A 25948-nucleotide genomic window follows, 5' to 3' on the forward strand; every position below is an offset into this window, starting at 1 on the left:
CAGAGGAGAAGTCTGATTTGTTTTTCTTTTATGGGGTGTTTATAGTACCTTATTGTAAAATGTGGGGTATTTGATCAAAGGCTCTATGTCATGTGCTGGCTTTCATGTGTCATCTGCAGCTTCCACCAAGCTTCCCAGAGATTCCCATTCAATTTCTTATGCTGACCCACGATATATCGAAACCATGTTGGGAAAAGTCATAATATAGAAGAGATAATTGTACTTTTTTGTTCAGTGTTCACAAAAGTGATCAACTGCCAACAGGCTTTTACTACAGGTATACTTTAATCTGCACAAGGGAAGGAACTAGAAGTAGAGAAGGGAAGACAAGATCATACCCAATTCAGTCATTGGAGAGACTAGGATGTCATCAGAAGAATCCCCAAAGGGGCAGAATATGTCTGACTTAACTGGTATAGAGAAAGAGAGCCATCCAAGAAATGATCTTCCATCCACACAAAGAGAAAGAAAGGTACGAATTAATGCAATGAATGGCTCCTTTGAACAAAGAACTCAAGTAAGCTTTCTCCACTCCCCCAGGCCACTGTGAGTACACCTGGGGCATCCTAAACAATAGGTGCTTTCAATATGAAAAAGGACAGGTGCTTGATAGGGGAGAATGTTGTCTTACCCAGGTATATCCAGAATCAGAGATTTCCCATCTCTAATGTTAGCAATAGATCAATGTTAGTTAGGAAGTTGATAATTTCTATAATAAAAGATTCTAATGAAGGAGTGCAATACCAGGTAAGACGAGTAAATGTGTCTAGAGTAGAGACAGCTTGTTATAAAGAAAGTAACCATACATGAAGATGCATGGGATATCAGGACAGTTTTCCTTGATTAGAAAGTTGATACCCTAGATGGCAGATAATCCAGTATGTTAAACATGCAATTTTTCTATACATATTTCCACAATTATCATGGTGCACAAGAAAAGTCAGATCACAAAGGAAAAAAATGAGAAGAGACAAAATGCAAGAAAAAAATAATAAAAAGGTGAAAATACTATGTTGGGATTCACACTAAGTCCCCACAGTCTTCTCTCTGATGGCTCTCTTCATCACAAGACCACTGAAACTGGCTTGAATCACCTCATTGTTGAAAAGAATCATGTCAGTCAGAAGTGATCATTGAATAATCTTGTTGCCATGTACAATGTTCTCTTAGTTTCATTCATTTCACTCAGCATCAGTTCATGTAAGTCTCTCCAGGCCTCTCTGACATCAGCCTTCCGGTCACTTCTTATAGAACAATAATATTGCATTACATTCATAGACATAACTTATTCAGCCATTCTCCAACTGATGGGCATCCACTCAGTTTCCAGTTCCTTGCCATTAGTAAAAGAGCAGCTACAAACATTTTTGCACACATAGGTACTATTTCCTTTTTTGTAGACTCTGCTGGATCAAAGGGTATGCTCAGTTTGATAGCCCTTTAGACTTAGTTCCAAATTGCAGTCCAGAGTGGTTGGATCAGTTTGCAATTCCACCAGCAATGTATTAGTGTCCCAGTTTGATCACATCCCCTTCAACATCCTTTCATCTTAGCCAATCTGAAAGGTCAGAATTGATATCTCAAAGTTGTCTTAATTTGCACTTCTTTAATCAATAGTCATTTAGAGAATTTTTTCATATGACTAGAAATGGTTTTGATTTCTTCATCTAAAAATTGTCCCTTCATATCTTTTGACCCATTTATCAATTGGAGAATGGCTTGAATTTTTATAAATTTAAGTCAGTTATCTATATATTTTAGAAATGAAGCCTTTATCAGAACCCTTATATATAAAAACTTTTTTTCCAGTTCCAGGCTCTTTTTTTTAAATCATGACTTCAGGTAGACCAATAACTTTTAAATGATCTCTTCTGGATCTATTTTCCTGGTCAATTGTTTTTCCAATGAGATGTTTCACATTTTTTCTATTTTTTTCATTTTTTTTAAATTTTGCTTTATTGTACCTTGATTTCTCATAAAGTCATTAGCTTCTATTCGATCAATTCTATTTTTTAAGGAATTATTTTCCTCAGTGAGCTTTTGTAACTTCTTTCCAATTGGCCAATTTTGCTTTTTTAAGGCATTTTTCTCCTCATTAATTTTTTGTGTTTCCTTTTGCACCACTCAATTCTTTTTTTTTTATTTTTCCTCCATTTCTCTTACTTGATTTTCAAAATCCATTTTGAGCTCTTCCACAGCCTGAGACCAATTCTTATTTTTCTTGGAGGCTTTGGATGTAGGAACTTTGACTTTGCTATTATCATCTAAATGTGTGTTTTGATCTTTCTTGTCATCATAATTTTAAATGATCAGAAACTTTTTTATTGTCTGCTCATTTTCCTAACCTATTACTTGACTTTAAACTCTTTGTTAGAGTAGGGCTCTCTTATCAAGGTAGAAGGTGCACTGTCCCTAGTTTCAGCAGTTTGCACAGCTATTTTCAGAGATCCTTTTAGAAACCTCACCACAAGCACTCTTTTCTGCCTAGAGCTGTTAAGAATGCCCCCGCTCCACTGTAGCTGTAAGATCTAGTGTGCTAAATCAACAGAGTCCTGCTTTGTTGATGCTGGGACCATGGGGTTTTGGGCTGAGGCTGTGCTGGTGGGGCCTGCACTGGGATTGTACACCATATTCCCACCTGGTTGCCACAGACCCTTTCTGCTGACCTTCCAAGCCCTGAGCCAAGAAATCCAGAAGCCTCCACAACTGCTGCTAATTCAGAGGTCTTGTTTCTCTGACACTAGGGTCTGACTGGGGCTGGGATCATGGTAGGGGGTTGGATCTGGGGCTAGGACCAGGGCTGTGCTGATTGCATGCTGGGCTCTCATCCTGGTTCCCCAGACCTTTTCTCCTGACCTACTAAGTTGCTGGAAATATTCTACTCCATCTTTTGGGGTGTCCTGTGGCTCTAAAATTTGTTGAGTCATTATTTAAAGGAACTTGGAGAGGTTCAAGGGAAAGGTTGGGCAAGTTCCTGCCTTCACTCCACCATCTTGGCTCCATCTCGGAGCTGTCGTTTTTTAAGACTCAGGTATAGAGAATCTGTTGCATCAATAATTATCTCTTTTAATTTTAACTCCCAAATATGATCTTGACTCCCCTTTCTTGAACCTCTGCTCTAGTAATCAGTCTTCCCACTCATCCAGCCCTACTTGTCTACTTGCCATCTTGGCATATAGCATTCCATTTCCCTTCTCTTTGACTTTGAACTGTGTACGCTCATAGGCCTGGAACTCTTTCTTGTCCCCTCTATCTTTGATAACCCTTAAGTCTCTTCAATACTTTATCAGTTAATGTACCACCTTCTGCAGGAGGTTATTCTCTGTCCTCTTAGCCACCGGTGTCTTCCACTGGGGAGAAAGGTTACATTCTAAATACCTCATATGTATCTTGTAGATATGTATCTTATGGCCTTGTTGTTTCCTCCATTACAATGGAAGTTCTTTATGGGTAGGAGGTATTTTCATTTTTTGCACTCCCAGTGCTTAACACAGTGCCTGGATCATATTAATAAACACTTAATGATTGATTAGTCCTGAATCTACAGAACCTGGGACAATGTCTTGCATATAATAGGGATTTAATAATTATTTCTATTTATATGCCCAGAATCTAAGACAATGCCTTAAACATTGTAATAATAGCTAGCATTTATGTAATACCTAGGAGCTTTACAAATATATTCTCATTTAATCCTCATAAGAACCCTGAGAAGGAGGTGCTATTACTATCAATCCCCTCTTACAAGTAAGGAAACCGAAGCAATGGTTTATGCAAGTCATACAACTAGTAGGTGTCCAAAACCAACCGGGTACTCAGATATTCATTACTCGAAGTCCAAAACTCTACCCATTATACCACACCATTCTAATAAGAGCTTAAGAACTGTTTGATTAAGTGAATTAATGTGTATGGCAAGGATCAGCAAACTACAGTGGAATGACAAATTCAACTATTTGCCTGAACAGGCCTTAGAAGCTAAGCTCATTTTTAAGATTTTTAAATATAATAAAGTTTTATTTTAAATCGTAAAAATCATTCTTAGCTAGAGGGTCATTAATTTTTGTTTTAAATAAACAACAACAAAAACCAGATAACCTGTGGACAGGCAGCTCTGTGCTATAGATACCCAAGTACTAGCCTAGCCTGGCTTTCCCATTTGTACTTATTCCCTTAACTCTCAGAACCAAACGAGATGATACAGATGAAGCACACTGCAACTATACAACAATATGCAAATATAAGCTATTAGTAGATGATGGCGATGATGATAATGATGATACTTGAAGAGGTTGAGCTCTAGATGCTGAATTGAATATAGGCAGATTGATTGCCCTACTTTTTGGTTGTCAGTGAGTCAACTGGGAAAGGAAGGTTATGATTAAAATCTTCATTTTAGCCCAGGTTGATTTACCAAATTATTAGTAACGTGAAGCCACAACTTTCATTTCCAAAACATTCAGTCTGGTAGGTCTGTATAACAAGAGCTGACGAGACATATTTCCCAGCTCCATTGAAATTGATTAAATATTATACAGGATAAAATATAGTGACATCAACCTGGAAACAGTCAAGTCAGCAGTAATAATTTAGTTTTATTTTTGTTTATTGCTTTTTGTGATGGTGATGCTCTAGGAATTATTTTGAAATAAGTTATTCTCATCCCATTTCTGTTACTTTTGCAATCAACCTCCTGAAGTTTCACACCATTTGTTTTTCCAAGTATCCACCAATTTATGACTTGGGGTATTGCAGAGGGACTATAACTCAAAAGATTTGGGGAGAGTTATTATTTTTATTGCTTTTTTATTTACCTCATTGGCTTCAGTGCCAATCCTCCAGCATTCACCCTACCCTAAGAAAGTTACAAGTTTGTATAATTATACGAACTTGGGAGACTTTTACAGATCATTAGAATAGTATCATTATTCTAAGTGTGGGGAATGGATTCCACATCATCTAGGCAATTCTGCAGATGGAGAAAATTACTTTCTAATACAGATGAAACTTTGGTTTTAGAAAATTTTCAGTTTTGCACTGAAAATATGCTGTGTGCACTGACTTTTCTTAGACTGCTGCATCATACCATCTAGCCATAGGACAAGGGAAATTCTAGTTGCGAAGAAATACTATAGAAATGTAAGCTCTTTTTTTTTCTTCAGGCAATATTACATTAATCCATGACTGTGATCTCAAAAAAATGTACACCAATTATATCATTTAGTCAGTGATGTAGGTATGACAGAGGTTATTATGATAGAGTACATTGTTCTGTTCTAATAACCAGGAAAGACAGAAGGCAGCAGGCTAAGTGAGAAGGAGAAAGTGTACCATCCTGTCAGCGGCCTGGGACAAAGCCCCTGTTTGTAAGTGTAACTATGACTCAACATTCTCTGGCTCCTTTTCCATTACTTTGCCAGCAAACCTGCAAAAGTGGATGGAAACAACTCAGGACTGAAGGTGATTTGGGAGGTTTCTTGGTTTCTTAGCTGTCATGGTGAAAGAATCCATACCCATGTGGACATCTTATGAGTGATGGGCCTCTCTGTATTTATCAAAGCTTATTTGAAGAAAGTAGATTGGATCAGTATTCAGCCTTTGCCATGTGGAATTATGGAACCTGCCAGAACTGACCATCTACCAAACTAGCCTTTGAGAACCTAGGGTCACTGCCATGCTATAGTGAGGTATCAGAGGAGTATGTTTTACAGACTCTCAGCAATATAAAAGTTAAATAACAATGCAATTTTACCAATATAACTATTAGTTAGAAAATCCAGGAGTTGTAAAGTATCTCAGAGATTGCCTAGTACAACTATTCCTCAAGGCATGGTGTGTTGTTTTTCTTCTTTATTATATAATAATATGATGGTTCTCTCTGGGAGAGAGGTTTCTTGGGGAGGTTTTCGGGAAGCAGCCTTAGTTTTAGTTAAAAGCATTAATCACTCCAAAATGCAGCCAGCTAATAAAATGCAAATGTTTATTTTCTCCTTCCAAAATAGCCCGGTTAGTTTTCCTTTGAGGCCTATCTTTCTGCTTGGTTCCAAGAGCTCCCTCCAAATGTCTCCAAATCCAAAGGTTTGTCCTTCAACCTCCAGCCAGCCAAGTGGAAAATGGGATGAATCTCTCTTGCCTCCGAGAGGGCTTCTGGCTCTCAGTCTCCCAAAGTGCTCTGTGTTTGTCCCTGAGTGCTCCTCTCCGACCCCTGGGAATGTTCCAAAGTAACTCTCGAAGCTAAGAACCTCTTTATATATGATCTCCCAAAAGTTGACTCCGCCCCTCCAAAGGAGGGATTAAGGGAGGTATGAATTTGGATATCTCATACTAAACCCTGAAATCTCTCAAACATGTGAACTCCAATGAGTACTTAAATACTTCTTGCTTCTATGAGCTCTCTAAAAAAGCTCTCTAAAAATAATGAACACAAGCATTATTGTCTATCAGTTCTACTTAGTACCTTGTTTCTTCTGGCCTATAACATCTCCTTGTAAGATCAGATCAATCATACTGAACCATGCTAAATTAGATAATTATTGTCTCTATCAACTCTAATGACGTAACAATTTATAAAGATTCCAATAGCATGGATTCCTGTACATCATTCTGAAGGCGGTTTATCCAACATCTGTTTGAACATTTCCATTGATGGAATTCAACTACCTCTCAAGACAGTCTGTCAAATGTGTAAACAGCTTTAATTATTATCAAATTCTTCCTTAGACTGAACTGATATCTGCCTCCTCATAATTTGCACCCAATAGACTTATGTAGCTCTTCCCTCTGAATCCCATAAAATAAATTGAATCACTTTCCCCCAGTATATTGCATTGAGATATTAAAACTGCTCTCATGGCCCTTTCCCCTAAGTTTTTTCTTCTCTCAACTAACCTGTCTCACTTCACTCACAACATGGTACATGATTAATTATTAAATGAGATAGATAGATTCAAGAAAAAAAGGTCATTATTTTAATTGAAATAAATAAGTGAAGGTTCAAGATAAAGGAGAAAATTGAATTTGCTCTTGAAGGCTGAGTATGATTTAGCCAAGTGACTCAAGATCATGATCAAGAATTTAGATGTAGAAAACCAAAAGTTATGTTCACAGGGCAAAATGTAGACAAGGACATGGAGAAAGTACCAGATTTAGAATTAGAGGATGTAGTATTGAATCCCAGCTCAAGTACAACCACTTTAGAGACTCTAGGCAAGTCTTTCCTATACTCTGAGTTTCCATTGTGGGGGTGAGGTGGGGGACAAATAATATAACTTGAATCTAACTTGTCTACTCCACAGACATTATGAGGAAAGGACCAAATAAACCTTCAGGATAATAGTGGTAAGGAGTATTATTATTGTTAGATCAATATCAATATATGTATACATACATATATACACCTTAGTTCTTTTAAAGAAATCTCGCTAACTGGAGGAATAAAAGCAAAATTCCTGCTGGTCAGAAAAAGGAGAAGAAAGCTTCAAATGCATTTCCTTCAGGAATAGCGATCCCTTGATCTATAACTTGAAATAGGCCTGGCACTTAAAAACTCCCCAAACAGTAAAAGTATGAGAGAGGGAGTAGAAGGGGTAGTAAGTGCCCTGAGACTGTCCTATATTGATGTCACAGAGTTTGGTATCATTTGGAACTTTTTCTGTATATTAGACCAAGTAATTTTTATTTTTAGATCATGACCACAGATAACCATTAAGATCATCTAGATCTGGGGTCTGTAAAAATACTAAGTCATCTCTATAGCTAGATTTTAGAGGGTCAGTAACAACTTGGAGGGTTAAAATATAAATGCATATATGCATGTATATAGGTAGGATTAGAGTTTTAGATAGATATCAATTTAGTGTGTACATATACATTTGTGTTAAGTATGTGTGTTTTATATATGTGTGCATGTACATTTATTTTCACTAACCATTGGTTTCCTTTGTAATTCTTTGTATTTTACTTTATGCATTTTAAAACGTTCCAAGAAGGGATAAAAATGCTTAATGTAGACTAGAAGAGGGGTTCATGACACACACAAAAATCCTTAATTCCTGACCTTTAGACCACTTGTAAAGAGGAGGAAACCCCCCCCAAAGAAGAGAAAGGGCCTACCTATAGTCATGCAGGCAGTAAGTGACTAATACTTGATTCCTGTCTTGCCCTTCTGTCTCCAAATCCAAATTCCATCTGCTCCACCCTAACTCAGGAGCAAGTATTCTTTAAAGACTTAAGATCATTTTCTTAAAAATCATGAGGTGCCAGCTTCATAGACTTAGAGTTGGAAGGGACATGAGAGACTAACAATACCAATTCCCTCATTTTACAGATGTGGAGACTTGGGCTCTAGGAGATGAAATGATTTGCCATGGCAAATGGTAGAGCTACATTCTACCCAAGTTCTTCCAAACTCAACATTTTTTTTTCCTCTTCTACCTCTCATATGTTCCCAAAAATGAGTATGTAGAGATGGAGAGAACATTAGATTTGGATGGGGACTCTTGATTCCAAGGTCTGTATAATAGCTCTGACACATAGTTGTTTTATGAGTCTGAACAAGTTGTTCAGCCTCCAGCAGCTGTTTTATCCTCTATAAAATGTGAATAATATAAACAAGAACTTTCTCGTAGGGTTATTGGGAGGAAAGTACTTTCACATGTTGAAATAGCTTAAAACTACATTCACTTTTAGGACTTTTAGGGCATCCATGTCTAGCTCTTCAGAGTTTGCAAGTCAACAAGAATTTATAATGTACCTACTATATTTCAGGCAGTTAATGTGCTAAGCACCAAGAATACAAGGAAAGGAAAAAAAAACAACTTGTATTCTCCAGAACTTTATAATCTAATAGGGAAGACAACATGCAAACAGTTTTGTACAAGTAGACCCTGCAAAAGACAAATTAGGGCTAAGCTCAGAGGAAAGACTCTAAGATGCATTGAGGTGGACCAAAGCAAAGCATTTTGTGTGCATTATCTTACCAATAGAAATTAGTATTGCTATTTTGAAAATAAAAAATTGTTATAGAAAAATGCTAAGTGACTTGCCCATGTTCACATGGCTAAGAAGCATCAAAATTGGATTGAAAGTAAGATCTTTATATAAGTCCATCATGCCATCCACTATAAGATATTCCCTCTGGAAGTACTATTGAAATGAGCTATAATTACCATTGTTAATGAATGAATATTGATGCAGTTAATGCAGTGTGTTACAGAATTTTAGTCTGATCTGTAAGCAAAATTTATCTATCTGTATAAAACTTAATGTGTATAACTGTATCGATCATGTGAACAACTTCCCTCTATCCATCTTTCCTGTGCCAAAGAGCTGGGATTTAAATACAGCAAGATATTTTACAAGCAACTCCTAGACCTGCAAATGCTGGAGGGAGCTAAAGCTTAGTGCCCAGTAAATTCTCAGTATTTTCTTAGGAGTTCACAGAAACTGAGTCAAACTTGTCTCTTATGGGCATTCTCATTTTTCTAGACATTCATTTACTCTTGGAAACCACCTTGACTAAAGGTGCAGGTTAGGTGAGAGAAGCTTGAAGGGAGAAGTTTAGTGATGGAGAGCCTAGAATAATTTCCCTCTAAAGGGGTGAGTTCCAGTGAGAACAAAGAACACTAAAAAGCATGCTTTGGAACTGAAGTCTTCATGGAAAGATCAGGTTTCTTCCTCAGTTCATAAGAGGATGATAACACACGTGTTAATAGTTTGAGATGGGGTATTTTGGTTTCGATCTGATGGATCAGGGTGGGAAAATGTCACTTCTGACATTTCAATTCAGAGGAATTGAAATTCCTCTAAAATTCAAAGAAGTCTTAAAGAGGTGAGAGAATAAGTGATTTGTCCCTTTTTGGAGGCAAAAAAGGACTCAATTTTCCTGACTCCAAAGTCAGTACTCTAAACACTACCCCTCCTGCTGCCTTTTGTTAGCAGTTTAATACAAAAAAAGTTGCAAAACAGTTCAGCAAGGTCATTCTTTTTAATATGTGTTTTATATAAGAAAATAAAAACAAGGTGTTTTTTGTTTAAAATAAGCTAGACAATGAAAACCTTGTTAGTGCAAAATTAGCCAAATATTGCAACTTGCTTTCTTGAAGGCATAACAATATAATCAAGACATATATTCAGAAAAGAAAATTAATTTGAATGTGCTGTTTTTATGTTGGGAAATTGAACCAACGCCCAAAAGCATTATGGGAAGCAATCCAAAGCAGGAAGTACACTGTGGAGAGTTACTGCAGGGGATTATGGATCACTGGGGGTTTGAATGCCCTTGATTCCTGTTTACCCCTTAAAATAAGCCTGGGAAGTATAATTAGTTTCCTCTAAAAATTCCATTTTTTCATTGGTTCCCCATAACAACCCCTCTTGTGTCATACATGTTATGCATTGATAATGCTTTTTCCCATTTTATCTTTGTCTCAAACCTCCTGAAATCTCTGATAAAGCCTCACCACACCTGCTCCAGCCCTATCCTAAATTTGCAGCCTGGGAATTTGGGATGTTGAGCCCAGACACAATATCATTATTTATTGCCTCTCTGCATTTCCACTTTTCATTAAAATAGATTTATATCCTCTTCTTATCACGGCACTCAGATTAGGTTTCCTCCAAAGACAATAATACCCAGGAAAAGCAAAAAGAGATGGCTAAAGACTCGGTTGGAAGAGACAGCCTGTTTTGGTCTCCTAGTAGTTTCCTCTTAAAATGGCTCATTCTGCATATGATTAATTATGGCTAACTCAGAGAGGACTATTTTTTCCACCTAACTATTTTCATATTTCAACAATTCTGTGTTAGCCAAAGTGGATGGAGGCAGTGATCTACTTGACAATAATACTCAGTTTGAATTACAAGTGAAATATTTATTTCCATAAAAGCTTTCCCACTGCTTCTTAAGTTCCACAAAAAAATGTTAAATCAGACATCACCTTTTCATCCAACACTTAATGTGCTAGGAAGAGCCTAGGATTTGACATTAAAGGACCTCAATTCCAATTTCAGCTCAGGAATTGGCCCTTGCAATCTAGATGATTTTGGTCAAGTCACCTAATGCCACTGGGTTTCAGCTTCTTTTCCTATGAAATGAACTAGCTGGGCCCAATTCAAATCAATTTAATGAGTAGGAAGTGCCCCCTGTGTGATAGGCATTATTCTAAGTACACAAAAATGAGGAGTCCTTGTCCTCAAGCAGCTTACATCCTACAGAGGAGCAACAGCAAGCACACATGTATAGAAAAAGACTACAGAAAAAAAATTTCCAAGGAGAATCAATAACAACAGGGGGAGGATTGCAGTGTAGGAAGGAACCTTGAGTTAAACCTTGAATGAAGACAGAAGTTCCAGTAGGAAGAGATGGAGGGGAGAGCAATTTAAACATGACTATAGCATGAAGGTGGGAGATAGAATGACATGAACAATGAGTAGACCATTTCTGCTGGAATTTAAAGTGGGTAAGTGAGCGTGACATATGATTTCTGGAAAGATAAGTTAGGATAATCTTGTAGAGATGACTTCTAAAGTTCTTTCAAGTTCTAAATCTATGATCCTATGACTTTGAGCAAGTCTTTGATCTTTCTTGGATCATTCAATTCAATGCAACTGCTATAAAAAAAAAATCTGTCAGTGTCCATGCATAGAAAAGAATCCCTACTAAAGCACAACATACCGAACAAGTTACTTCCCAATCTTTGTTTCAACATGTTACAAAAGTGAGCTTCCTACTCCAATGCAGCCCATTCCACTTTTTTATTTTGTTTATACCTGCTTGAATATATTTGTTTTCTATTTACGTATATGTGTACACATTGTTTCTCTTTATAAAATGCAACAATTACAAGGGCAGGAACCATTTAAAAGTAAGTGCTTCATAAGTCCTTTTTGATCGATTAATTATCTAATTGTTCAGAGATTTTCATTATATCAAGCAAAAGTTGTCTTTTTGTATCTTTCTCCATTATTCTTAGTTTTTTCCCTCCTCAAGCCAAGATAAATAAAGGTAACTCTTATTCTGTCTTTAACACATTTAACAAATGGTGTGGTCAGGTCTAGAATCTCAGCCTATTTCTGGAATCTGAGCTCAATTGCTCCTTTTAAGCTGTCTCCCTTCAGAGAATACAAGGCAAGGAATATATATGAAAAAAAAAAAGTCTCAATAGAATGATTGAGGGTTGGTGCATTTTTTTCTTCCTGATTCTTTTATGGCCAAGCACATATGATTTTTATAATATGAATACTCCATTCACTAATTGTAATCACAACTATATGTGAGGGGCCATCTTCAACTTCATCATACTTGACATTGGTAAGAAAGCACAGGTCATAATGAAAAAAGCACTATACTAGCAAACAAAAGATCTGGCTTTTTTCCTAATAGGGGATTTTCTATTCACTAATGAAGTGAACTTGAACAAGACACTTCTTTTTGAGACTCACTTTCCTCTTCTGAAAAAAAAAGGTATTTTGATTGAAAATCCATCCTCAGGGATTGTGAGGTAGGGTTGGGTAGCAGCAACTTGCTGATGAGGAGTCATCCTCTGAAGGCTTCCTTTCTTGATGACTCTACGAGAGCTTCTTTACTACTGGCATAGACTTTGCAAACTGGGGTCATCTGCATTCCATGAGGAGGTCCCTCTGGTAATCATTCTAAATTCAAATTACTAAATGTTCAAATAAATCATTGCTTCATACAGTTCTGCTATTTGATTTCCATTACTCACTAAACTGATTCATGAATTTTAAAAAAAATGAGAAAATGCCAAGACATTTTGGAAAACATAGAAAACATGGTCCCTATCTATGAGGCCATTTGTGCGGATTGGGGAATTGCTCATAAGCAAGGGATGCTGCAGTTCACAGAACCAAAAGTCAGTTTCTCTAATATAATCAATTATGAACAGATTTAAGCATTTCAAATGGGTCCTAGGTCCTAGACTGGATTTTCAAAATAAAGCACCAATATAACCTTTCTACATGTTTACTACTGCAGTTCACACAAGTTCTAAAAAGTCACATTAGAGCCATATATTCTAAAAATTCAATCCACATTGATAGTATTATTAATGCTTTAAGTGATTGCTGTTAAAAATATATTTAATCTAATTTGCTTTCCCTGATCATTATTCGATGCTATTGCATTGGTTGGATAATGAAATAAGTGTTTTATTTTCCTGTGAGTAATGAAATGTATGATGGAGTGAAAAGGGCACTGAGCTGAGAGTCAAGACCTCGTTCCTAGTCATCATTCTGTTACTAACTTACTAGCTGTGTGACCTTGGACAAACCACTTTTTCTCTAGGTGTTAATATCTCCAAAAGTAAAAAGTAGTAAATAGGACTAAGTGATTCCTACAGTCCTTTGCAGATCTAACCATTCTTTCATTTTATTCAGTGTCTTATTTTTCTTAAAAACAACTGTCCATGCAGACATCCTTTTCTCATCCAACCCAGTCTCATGCAGTGGAATTCATGAATATATCTTGAATTCTCTTTGCCCTTTAAAATTATGAGATCAACAAACATCAATAAGCATGAACATTCTGACACCAAAAAAAAAAAAACATAAAAAAACATAAAATCACTAATATACTTGCCCTTTGTAAAAGTTCTCACATTCATCCCTTAGATGTAGGTACAGTATTTTGACAACCATTTCACATTAAAGAGCAAAGGGTTTTGAGAGTGCATATGCCTATCTATGTATTATGTATATGCACATATGTGCCTCTATAAAACATGCATTGAGTATGTCAAGCTTTTATGCAGTTGTGTCTCTTTTTATACTTTTTCCAGTCTGACTACCTGATAATTTTGTTGTGAGAAAAAGCCTGTGTATCCATTAAAGGTATCCATTATGGAAATATCAAATATTACTAGATATAACATAAATTTAGAGATGGGTGGTAACAGACATCTAGCTTCAAATCCCCCTCATTTTATACAGACAGAAACTAAGGCCTAGAGAATCTAAATTGTTATTAGTTTCCTAATGGGTCTTGGTCCATTTTTTTCCTCATTTGAATACTGTTTTCAATTCACTTTCTGCTATATTTGAGCAGCTTGAACTATCAAAAACAGAACTCCCTTTTCAGGTATACTGTCAGCACCATGGACAGAGATAGTAGAGGTGCTGCGAATTCTAAGTCAAGCCACCATTTTGCAAGGAATAAGGCAATGACACTCTGAACTGGTCCTATCATTAAACATGTATAGTAATACCATATAGTAGTAGATATAAGGATGAGAAAAGTCTTCACCATTTATGGTTACAGGCTATTCACAATTATAGAATTTTGCAGCCTATTCGTTATTTTATAAAATGATTCGGACTCAGTTTAGGTTATAGGGATGTAAAAGGACAAGGTTATATTACCAAGATCACTGGAAGGCTTCCCACTGATGATCTTATTTTCTTCAAAACACTGATGTAGCCTGAAAAAACAAAGAAGGAAGTCCAGTGTTACCATATGTTACCCTCTCCTTAGGAACTCGTGAGCTATAACTACATTTATTACCTCCCTAATGGCTAGGAGTAAATCTTCTATAATAAGATGAGTCTATACTGACAATACCTTCTTAGAGCAGCCAGAAATTATATCTCATATGGTAGATGTCACAAACTCTACTCTTCATCCCACTCCCATCAAACTTTAGTGTAATTTGAGAGCCACAGATCCAGTGTACATCAAAATATTCTCAGATTTTCTAGTCTACAACTATGACTACAAGCTACAAGTGTGGTTCTGCCCTTTCCATTAATTGATTAAAAAAATTTAGCTCACATTTCCCTATAATTCTTAATTATTATTGTTATTCTCTCATTCTAAAATCTATATCTAGGTATATTTGATTTTGAACCAAAAGTTTTATGAAAGAGTAACCTAAGGATTTCTCAAAAACTGACTCCCTACATATGTTCATGGGATTGTGCAAGTATCAGGAATTTTTTTACCAAATAAAAGTAATATTATTTATAATGACCTTGATTCCATCCCAGAGGGAGATCTTTAATGGAGTCCATCATAAATTATAGATTTAGAGCCAGAAAGGATCTTAAAAATCATCAAATTCAACTCCTCTTCCATTTGAAAGTTGAGGAAATTGAGACTGAGAGAAGTTGAGTGAATTAAATTATACGATCCAAGTCACACAACTAGTAATAGCTCTTTAAAGCTTGTGGGGAACTTTTGACATATTTTATCACATTTAATCTTCAAAATATCCCTGTAAAATAGGTACTATTATAACTCCCTATTTCACAAATGAAGAAACTAAGAATATGAAATTTTAAGTAATGTGCCCAGAATAACACACTTAATATGTACCTGAGGCATAATTTAAGTCCTTGTTTATTCTTAATTCCCAATACAGTATCCTAAACACTATGTCACTTTTCCTCTATTGTTTTTTTGCCAATTTTTTGCCAAATGTTGAAAGTTTTCATCATATTTGGATAAAGCACAGATGGCATTGTTATCAAACATAGAGAAGACATGAATCTTATACTAGGAGCTAACATAATTGAAACTAAAAAGTCCTTGACTTGACAAAATCTCAGATTAAGCATAATAAGATGAATTGATAGAGATAAATGTGAAATCCTACATTCAGGTTCAGAAAATCCTGTATAAGTCCAGGATAGGGGAAGTGTAGTTAACTCATATTTCACTACAAAAAGCCCTCAGCTCTTTAGCACATATGACAAGATCATTATGAGAGTCCACAATGAGAAAGAAAGACTATATTTAAAGATGCATAGTGTCTACGACTAGGAAAGTCATCATGTTTTCATTCTCTGTTCCAGGCCACATTTGGAGTATTATATTTCAAACTAGACAATACTTCCTAGGAAGGACAAATGGGAATCTTTCCAAAGATGACCAAGATTGTGAGGGAACTAGAAACCATACTTTACAAAAGATTGATTGAAGGAAATGGTACTATTTGACTTGAAGAAGAGTAGATATTAACAGCTGTTTTCAAGTGGCTGAAGAAAGATGGAGAAGATTTATTCTGCATGGACACAGTGGGTAAATCTAGGGATGAGGAATTAAAACTGCAGAGAGCCAGATTTAGGCTTGATAAAAGGAAAAATAACAAATCCCATTTAAAAATAATCAAAATGCTACCTCCTGAGATATTGAGTCCCTTTTTGTTACAAATCTTCAAGAAAAAAACAACTGGATGATCACTTGGTGAGAGAGTTCTAAAGGTAATTTTTTTTGGTATAGACTAAATTATATGTTGTTTGTCCTTCATTTTGAAAATGGTCAATGATATCACAGGGTGATGTCTTGATTTGTGAATGAATTGGATTTAAATGAGGCACAGTTTTCCAAAGTAGTCAGCCATACTCTCCCTTCTGCCCAACTGCAGTCCAACCCAAGTCCACTGCCCAACTGCCCAACCCAAGTCCAACTGCAAGACCAAAGTAAAGACAATTGTTGATTACCCAGGATGCAGTGGATAATTTTGGTAGCTTGGGGGGGGATCAGATTCTCAGAGTTCCATGGCACCTGCCTCAGTAAACTTTATGGCCATTGGAACAAATTGTTCTCATCCTCCAATTTTGCTGAAGGAAGTCTTCACATGCTTGGGGTAGATATCCCCTTAACTCACTGATAGGTTTGAGGTCTGTCAGTTGCCCTCAACTGTCTTCCAAGACAATTTTAATGGGGTTTGGCTGAACATGTTACAACTTCTTGGAGCCACAGGTGAAATTTGGGTAAAAGAGAGACACCAAGAGTGAATAAACAGCCTTGAAAAGTGCTCAACAAGCCCCCTTGCCACAGGTGCTAACCCTCCCAGAATACTCCATACACCCCTAGGTTTCACTTGAGGAGATCTTCCAAATGTTGAGATTCTGTAATTCTGAAGAAATAAGACTTTGAAAAATTAAATGTTGATTTACTATTTTATATTTGATTCCATTCTGTAATTACCTGAGCCATGTTTCTTTCTTTCTAAGTTCGGAAGTTCATGAATCCAGATGATCAGTTTTCCCTCTACCAGTTAGTTTAAAATCCAGGTGTCCTATAAATCACTTTACCTCACAGAACTACATTATCTCTGTACAGTCTTGCATATCTAGGTACAATTAAGAGAGATCTATTATCTTGCTAACAAATCTTGGGAGATGCAGAGAGATACCAGGAAATCGGTTATCTCTGCAAAGCTTATCTCAGGAAAGTCTGGTATGTTATCACTATGGCATTAACTACCCAAATCCCTATGGCACTAACTAGCCATACAGGAGGATACCACCAGTGAGATTTCCATGACAACAATATGGAAGAGGGGGTTGTTGCTATCCCTGCGTTCCCAACCTTCATCCAATCATATTGTTTCCTATCATCTATGATACTTCAGATTGTAATAAATCATATTGTTTTCCATCTGTGATGATTCCTGTTTCTTGTTCCCTTTTATTTGCCAAAATTATATAAAGGCTAGTAAACCCTACTTTGTGGTTGTGCTTGAAAAGCCAAGAGATGTAATGTCCAGGCTAGCTCTCTGGAGGATCTCGGGACCAGCCTGAGTCCTTGGTCTTAATGGAGGAGGCAGGAGGGCCACCAGGATGGTCAAAGATAGAATGTCTCTCTTCCAGTCCTTCTTAACCCTTATATACCCTATTACAATTACATCATTACAGCATACTGAATATGTGTGAACTAGAGAGCCATTACATCACCATACTGAGTATATATGTGAACTAGAGAATCATCATTTCATCAATTCCACTGAGGTAACACCTTGTTTCAAGTATACTTTTCCAGAGTTTCGGCCCTCTATAAAGAGAACTATTTTATTGGTAACTGATAGCCTTAATCGAACATGCTCAACATGTACTTCAATTTACCTTAATGTAATAACTTGAACTACTCTTGAAGGCTGGCTAAAATTTGGATATGAAAAGAGGAAGATGCAGAACTTCCTAGGTAGTAAAAAAAAATTACATCATGAAGAGCATGTCTAATATTTTAATGATTCTGTTATCTTGTGGCTATGGATGCTCTTTTGTGAAATAGATCACAGATCATCCTTGTCTGACTATCCTATGTAACCACATCATCCCATAAATCTGACATGTTATATTTCTAAAGTTCTAAATGCCTTCTCTTAACTTTGTGTAGAAACCAACAGAACATGAAGGTTTTCCATCAGTAATTTCTCACTCTCATAAAGGATGAATAGAATGTGATGAATAAAAGTAATATAAATGAGGAGTCATAAACAAATATGCTAAACTGGTGTGGTTAATTTTGTTAAGGGATAGGGAAAAACAATGCTGGAAAAATAATGAAAATAAATTGTGGAAGATGTTGAATTCTGAGGTAAAGACATAGGTGTCAATTAGATTAAAAAAACAGGAGATTTTTTTGAGCAGAAGGGATCTTTATGGAGTCAACATCCTAGGAAATGTAAGTTGGCAACATAGATTGAAAGGGAGAGAGACTACAGACAGATTATCTAAGAGACAACTGAAGTGCTAGAGAGGTGAAAAGATGTAGTAGTTGTAGAAATAGAGGCAAGAAATGAATCTGAAAGCCATTACTCTCATATTTCCATCAATCTGTGACCTCATAGGGGCCAGTACTCCCTCTAATAGTTCAGCTTGAAATGCTACCATGGCTTCCCAGTTTATGTGACTCTCATCTGTGTCCTCCCATACACACTTCATAGGGGGATACCCAATGTACCAGACGTGGTTTTGCTGGAGATTTTAACACTTATTAATACCAATGGATCAGATAGGTTTCTGACTCTTATCTCATACTCCTACTACATGACTAATCCATCTCTTCCTTGGTTACATATCCCTCTAATAAGGTAATTTATATCATTTCTTTTTGTTTGTCTTATCCTGAACTTAAGTAAAGCAATCATTTACATAACATACTAGAATAGTAAAAAATAATTATAACATGAAACTGCAAGTCTATTAGGTATAACTTTCTAGTCCTTTTAAATATGTGATAAAGTTATCACATAACTTTCTCTTTTTTTCCCTTTTTTTCTTCCCTCCTCCCCTTGTCCTAGGGATGGCTACCATTAGACACAAACACATATGTATGTGTATAAGACAATTCTCTACATACTTTTATTTATCCATTCTTTGTATGCAGATAGTGTCATCCTTCATGTGTTTTGTAGTTAAGTTGGGTACTTATAATAGTCAAAATGATTTTGTCACTCAAAGTAGCTTTTACAATATTATAATATACATACATAAAATAATCCAATATTATTTAAAATAATATTGCGTTGCTCCATTTCACATTCTCTTGGTTCTGCTCATTTCATTCTTCATTGTTTCATTTAAGTCAATCAATGTTTTTCTAAGATCATTGAGCTCATTATTCTTCTTTGGGAATATTCTAAAGATTTTATCTGCCAATATGAGGCTTTATATTGAACTTCAGTTGACCTACAACTTTAATTTTTCAGATATTATTATATTCTATGACTTGTAAATATGGGGAATTACTGAAAGAATAGCAGCCTTAAAATGATGAGTCTGTGTCAGGAAGAAAATTTGAGTCACTAAAATGACTTCAGTTTGGGAAATTGAATAGTCATTTTAATGACCCAAATTTCCTTTTCTTCAATATCTGCCTCAATTTATTGTTCATACATAGTATCTATTCAAGGTGTGCGTGTGTGTGTGTGTGTGTGTGTGTGTGTGTGTGTAGATGAACAGTGTATAGAGTTGGTTTATTGATGATGTGTGTATATGTGTATACTAATGAACCAAATTTATACAGTATCCATCCAACTGTTTAGAGTAGGCTATCCAAGAAGTATTTTTATTTATTTTGTTTTTCTTGTGTGGAAAATAAAGGTGCTTATATATCTCAAAGAGAAGACTATATGGTGTTCCAGGGCTTTCTGCAGTCAACCATAGCATAATCTACAAACAGGGGCATTTGGAGCATATGACCACTTCTGGAGAAATATTCTATTTAGATTCTATAGTTATAGCTTCCGTGACAGTGACCAACAACTCTGTCAATTATACATTTCCTTGGTTTATGTTTCATTTGATATTTATAGTAAAGATGTTATATCTGTTGTCTTTAGAGGAATCTTATATGATTTTACTTTGTATGGTAGCTACTTTTAAGGGAAGATTTTTGCTCTAATAAAATCAAGTCAACAAACAATAAGGACAGAGGAATCTTGTATTCTCTGAATCCGTCAGTCAGGTGTGTGCCTGTAAAGATAGGATCTCCTTTAGATATCATCTGTGAAAGCCTATCCATTCCCTCCCCATGCCTTAATCAAGAAAAAGAGACAAAGGTAAGAGATAATACTTTTGCAATTATAATGGAAGCATTTTTATCCAAAGTGGCAGAATCTCTTAACTAAAGAAGTAAATAGTTGTTACAACATTGGATGACATGATTCCCTTTACTGTGTCCCTGCATAGGGAATGGGAATTTTCTAATATTAGGCTAGTGTTTGGTCTGATTCTTTTGTGAAGCTACAAAGCTAACACAGGGGACATGAACTATCAGGCCACAATTATAGATAGATAGATAGATAGATAGATAGAAATACTAAATCTATCTTATACTGAAAATTGCCTCCTGTAATAAGTTCTCTTAAGGCATATATTCTCTCTTCACATCTTTCACTAATGTAGGCCTTGGGTTCCCAAAGATAAGGTCAGAAGAGTGAAACTTGGGCAAGAAAAGACTTCAGGCATAGACTTATGGAAGTTGATTGTCATTTGGGCACCATCCTAGTCAAGTGCACAATGGATCATTACTAAATAGATGGCTCCCAGGGGATAAATTATTTTGAACATAGAAAGACATGAAACCATTTAGTGAAACAGTGAATGACTATGATCTATATTGGTTCCCACATCAGTGAGACAATGGAATTTTTAAGTATATGAAAAACTTTCATGATTACTATTTGGAAAAGGTACTATGACATAGAGGATAGATGGTAACTTTGAAGTTAAAATGACCTATACATACATACATATGTACACATATACGTGTGTGTATTTAGAGACCCACTCATTTTCAGCAAAACTTTGGACAAGTTTTATCTTCTCGGTGTCCCCAGAAAACTCTTTAAAGTCATAGGCTTCAATGTACTTGCCAATCTAGGTAGGTAAAGGGACTTTCCTCATTTGGAATCCCCTACATCAAAGAAATTATAAGTCTGTTCCCTGCCCCCAATATTACTATTTTGGTCAAGAAGGTTTGAATATTGGCATTTTCTCATGGTACCCCCTGTTGTGCTGCATGAACACAAATTTTAAAATCCAGTTTTTAAGTTTCCTTCCTCACAACACCAATGGAAAGTAGGGAGGATATTTGCTATCACCACTATTTTTACAGATTAGTAAATTGAGGCTCAGAAAGGAGGAGTAATGACAATACAATTATATGGACAAGAAATGTTGGAATTGGAAACCCAATTCAAGGGGGTTGATTAATTCATCCATTCATTCAATAAACATTTATTTAACAGGTGCTGTGGAAGATACTAAAATCAGGGGGGGGAAAACCACTTCTAATCTCATTTAGTGTAGTTAGGGATAAAATATATTAGAGGTAACTTTGATATATAATCACATAATCACACACAATAATTGCACTCTAGAGATAGAAAACAAAATCTCCTCTACACCAAGGTCTCCTTAATATCTGACACCTGCTCATTGCTACAGGGAAACAGGCCCCTTGAGATGGCCTGCTCTTGTCTCTCTAGTATTGAGTGTCTTTTTATGTAATGGGACCTAACTTCAGCTGTGTCCCCATCTTAAAGAAGACTCGATATCCAAAACCCCATTTACATGCAGAACAGATAAATCAGAGAGTGGGTATCTCCTTTCCAGGCAAATTCACAGAAGCCAGTTCTCTTTGCATACTTAATATATGATTTCATCTAACCCAATTAGATTTAATGGTAGCTTCACAGACACATCTGTTGTACAAAATCACCAGAAAATGAAGCTGCTGTTTCAACTCAGTGACACAAGAGAAATCCATACCACGCCCTCCATGGGATGAGTTCTCCCTGGCAGCTTCATCCAAGTGTGAAACCTCCTCAACTGTGTGAAATCTTTGAAGAGGAAACACAGTGGGGTACATCAGAAAGCAAGTCACTCTGCCTTGAATCCTAAATTTCCCACGGTTTTTTTTTTTTTGGCTTAATTTCACCTGTAATTTGAACTGAGGGGATTGGTAGCTTTCCCACATAATATTTAATGCCCATGAAACATTCAATGTTACAGTTTAGAAAGAAACAAAGAGTACAAAGCCCACAATAAGAAACTCGTTTGACCTTCTTGTGGGACATGGCTTGGGAGGGTATAAGGCTAAATTATTTCAATGGTTCTTAGTTGAGGCTGTCCTCCCTCCATTGGTGTAAATCATAACCCACCTGCACTTCTCTGATGTGATTCTTACTTGTGACCTTCCATGAATTCTCCATAGAGGACACAATCAACAAACTGGAGGCTTTCGTTGGAGTTTTTTTACTATTTGCAGAGTATCATTGCAGCATACAGACTGCCCATCTCTCATTCACTCTTGTTACATGATTGTACCACCTTCCTTTTCTAATTACATGTGTTCTCAATTTTGTTTTTTCTATTTAAGTCATCATTAAAAATAAATTGCCACCCACAAAACCTTAACCACTCTGGATAGGATAGCTTCCTCTTAGAATTCAAAATGATTCTTAGAAATCATTTCTGACATATTGCCTTGCACATAGTAGGCACCTAAATTATGTTTAACTGAATTTGTATGCTCAATTAGACATTCAAACTAGTCAAGTGATTAGATATGTATCATGATTATACAACTGATAGAACAAGTCATTGTGACATCTAAAGAAGAGCACCTGGAGCTAGATTAGGGGAGTTGTTTGTTTTTGTTTGTTTTTCTTGCTTTTTTCAATTTATTTTAAAACTTATTGATTTATGAATCATGTAAGGTAAGAAAAACCAGAACAAAAGGGAAAAACCATGGGAAAGGAAAAAAACAGAAAAAAGAAGTAAACTTAGCATGTGTTGATTTACATTCAATTCTCCATAATTCTTTTTCTGGATGCAGATGGCATTTTCTATCCAAAGTCTATTGGGATTGCCTTGGAAGGAGAGTTGTTTGCTAAGGTAATGCTATGAATATTTATTTTTACCTTGGAAAATGGCAAAATCTACAGTCAGGGCTCATCATATTTAAGAAAGTGATGAAAAAATGTTAATAATGAAGATTTTAATTACAAGTCCTGTGTAGAGTCATTCAATTAATAATTTTAATTAATAATTTAATAATTCCTTTTCTACATGTTTAACATAGGGTGATCTAAATTGAAATATGTGGTTGAATATACACTGAGATTCAGGATCTTTGAAGAAGTAAAGACCCACTTCATTAAATATATATATATATATCACAACCAAAAAAAAAAAGAAAGAAAGAAAGAAAGAAAAAGTCTTGGGTAGATTTTTTCTGGAAAGTCAGTGCATACATATTTACCAAGACACTCCTTATCTAAGCCTATACATCCATTCACTTTGCATCCACCTAATATTCTAGTTTTTTGCAACTCCTTTCTCATTAAGGTCTGAATTAGAGTGTCAGTGAGAAAAGCAAAGTGGGATTCCAAAAGGAATATGATCAAGATTTATGCAACCATGAAAGGGATGAGTGAGTTCCTTAATGGACTGATTAACACCTTAAAAAAGCCATCCAGAAACTCAGAATCATAGAAATCTTAGAGGTAGAAAAGAGCATGGAAATCATCTAATCTGACGACTCATGAATCTCTTCAACAATCCATCATGTTATCTAGCATCTTCTGGAACAGCTTCTTATTTTCTTCCTAAAGTTTGCCTTGAAAATAAAATATCTACTGTAACTCATACTTCTGCTGAATATATAATCGCTAAAATAATAATGCAAATGACCCTGTGTTTAAAAGTTACTAATTCATACAGCTGCATAATAGACTGGTAAACATTCAGCCTTTTTCTTCTTTTTTTTCTGTTGTGCAATCTAACTTGCCTGCTGTCTATTATAAAAATTACTGTTCCTTCTTCCCTATTTTTCTTTAAGAAAAATCAAAATGACACCTAAAAAGAGAAAAAAACAAATGATCTATTTTTCGAAATCACAGAAAGATGTTCCCTTAAAGAGAAAATCATTCTTGGTAGCACAGCTGGGATAAGAATGGAAACTTCTAAAATCCTAGACACATACAATTCTTTTCACATCATCATCATCATCAGAACTGACATTTACATTGTTCCAAGCAATTTCTATCTGTTATCTCATTTGAATCTTACAATGACCCTAAGAGGTACATACCATTATTATCCCCTGGTTATAAATGAGGAAACTGAGGCTAAGAGAAGTTGACTTTGGCTAGTATCATACAAGACAGGACATAGTCAGAACTTCCTGACTCGAAGTCCAACATTCTATTGACTGCACGATCTAGCTGTCTCAAGAAGAGAAATGTCTATGGGGACAGCCCATTGGAGTGACGTACTGTAATAAGCTAATTCATTTATGGAGCTCCTCTCTTAAAATCATTCTCATGAGAAATATAAACTTCTAAAGCAGATTTAATATAATTAGGTGAATGAATCTTCCTAGCTTCAGGCTCAATCATGAGGAAAATAAAGATTATCATTCTCTTCCCTCTCTTTGCCATTTCAATTAGAGAAATTATTTCTGCAACTTCTAAAGACTATGTTCTGATATGCTTACCTTACTATCTATGGCAGAAAGGCCCACTTTGCCCTCTGGATTAAGGAATAGAGGACCTATGAACAGTCATTTCATTTTTCAGATGAAAACTTGGATGAACGTTTATTTCTAAAGTTCAGTACAATAGAGAAAAGGGCAATTAATGGGTTAGTGAATCCATAACAAATCCATTATCCTAGAGGCCTCATGGAAAGACTGACCAAAAGCAGTAAAAAAAAAGGCCTTTAGTGTTTTTGAATAGAAGATCCCCTTGATCGCTCTGCAGAGATTGTCCTGTAATAATACTAGCTATCAATCTTTCACTAACATCTTCCCCTGATATCTCCTGGTGTGGGCTATTAAAAGGCTAAGCTAAGGAGAGTTCAAACTTTGGCAGGTCTTAACTTGGAAGGACTCAGCTATTGTCCATGTTTTGGAAGTTCTTCTTGGGCAATTTTAGGAGGTTAGGAAGGGCCTTAGAGATTAGATACTCCAGTCTCCTTTGATGACAAAAGAGAAACTGAGGCCCCAGGGGAAAGTGATTTGACCAAAGACATTCGGGTGCTCAGAGCAGAATTCAATCCCCTTTGATTCTAAATAAAGGGGTTTCTTTCCAATACACTACATGTCTCTCCAATCAGGGAGGATTTCACAGAGGAGATGCCATTTTATCTGTAAGGATGGTTAGGATTTTGGCCAAAGGAGATAGTGTGAGTAAAAATCTGCAGATAAGAAGATGCACAGGAAATCTTTATGTAATGACCAGTTGTAATCCTATATATATGAAATATAACAGGGCAGCTAGTTGTTGCAGTGGATAGAGCGCCTAGCCTGAAGTCAGGAAGAGATTAATCATGAGTTCAAATTTGACCTCAGACATTAACTAGCTAGTGACTCCGGGCAAGTCACTTAACTTCATTTACCTCAGTTTCTTCATCTGTAAAATAAGCTAGAAAAGGAAATGTTAAACTACTCCATGATCTTTCATGACCTCAAATGGTCATGAAGAATTGAACACAACTGAACCAACTGAGCAACAACAAAAATGGAATATAATGGGTGAGAAAGGAAGAATAGTGGGAGATAATGTGGAAAGGTGATTCAGAGACAGTTTGTAGAAGGCTTTGGGGTCTGGAAAAACCAGCTTAAAATAACACAAATTGGCTACCAACTTTGGAAACAAAACTGAAAAAAAAAGATGATTAATCAGACTATTAAAGT

At 36.0% G+C, this 25948-nt stretch overlaps 1 protein-coding gene across 1 annotated transcript in view; it reads right to left on the reverse strand.

The window, feature by feature from the left end:
• Positions 1–14438, reverse strand: part of STK32B (serine/threonine kinase 32B) — a 377048-nt gene extending 362610 nt beyond the window's left edge. Inside the window, exon 1 of the mRNA XM_031941567.1 lies at positions 14377–14438. The gene's annotated coding sequence lies outside the window, so the exon portion shown is untranslated. The remainder of the gene's footprint in view (positions 1–14376) is intronic.
• Positions 14439–25948: the final 11510 nt, after the last annotated feature.

Source organism: Sarcophilus harrisii, chromosome 6 (genome assembly GCF_902635505.1).
Source record: "Sarcophilus harrisii chromosome 6, mSarHar1.11, whole genome shotgun sequence".
Lineage (NCBI taxonomy): Eukaryota > Metazoa > Chordata > Mammalia > Dasyuromorphia > Dasyuridae > Sarcophilus > Sarcophilus harrisii.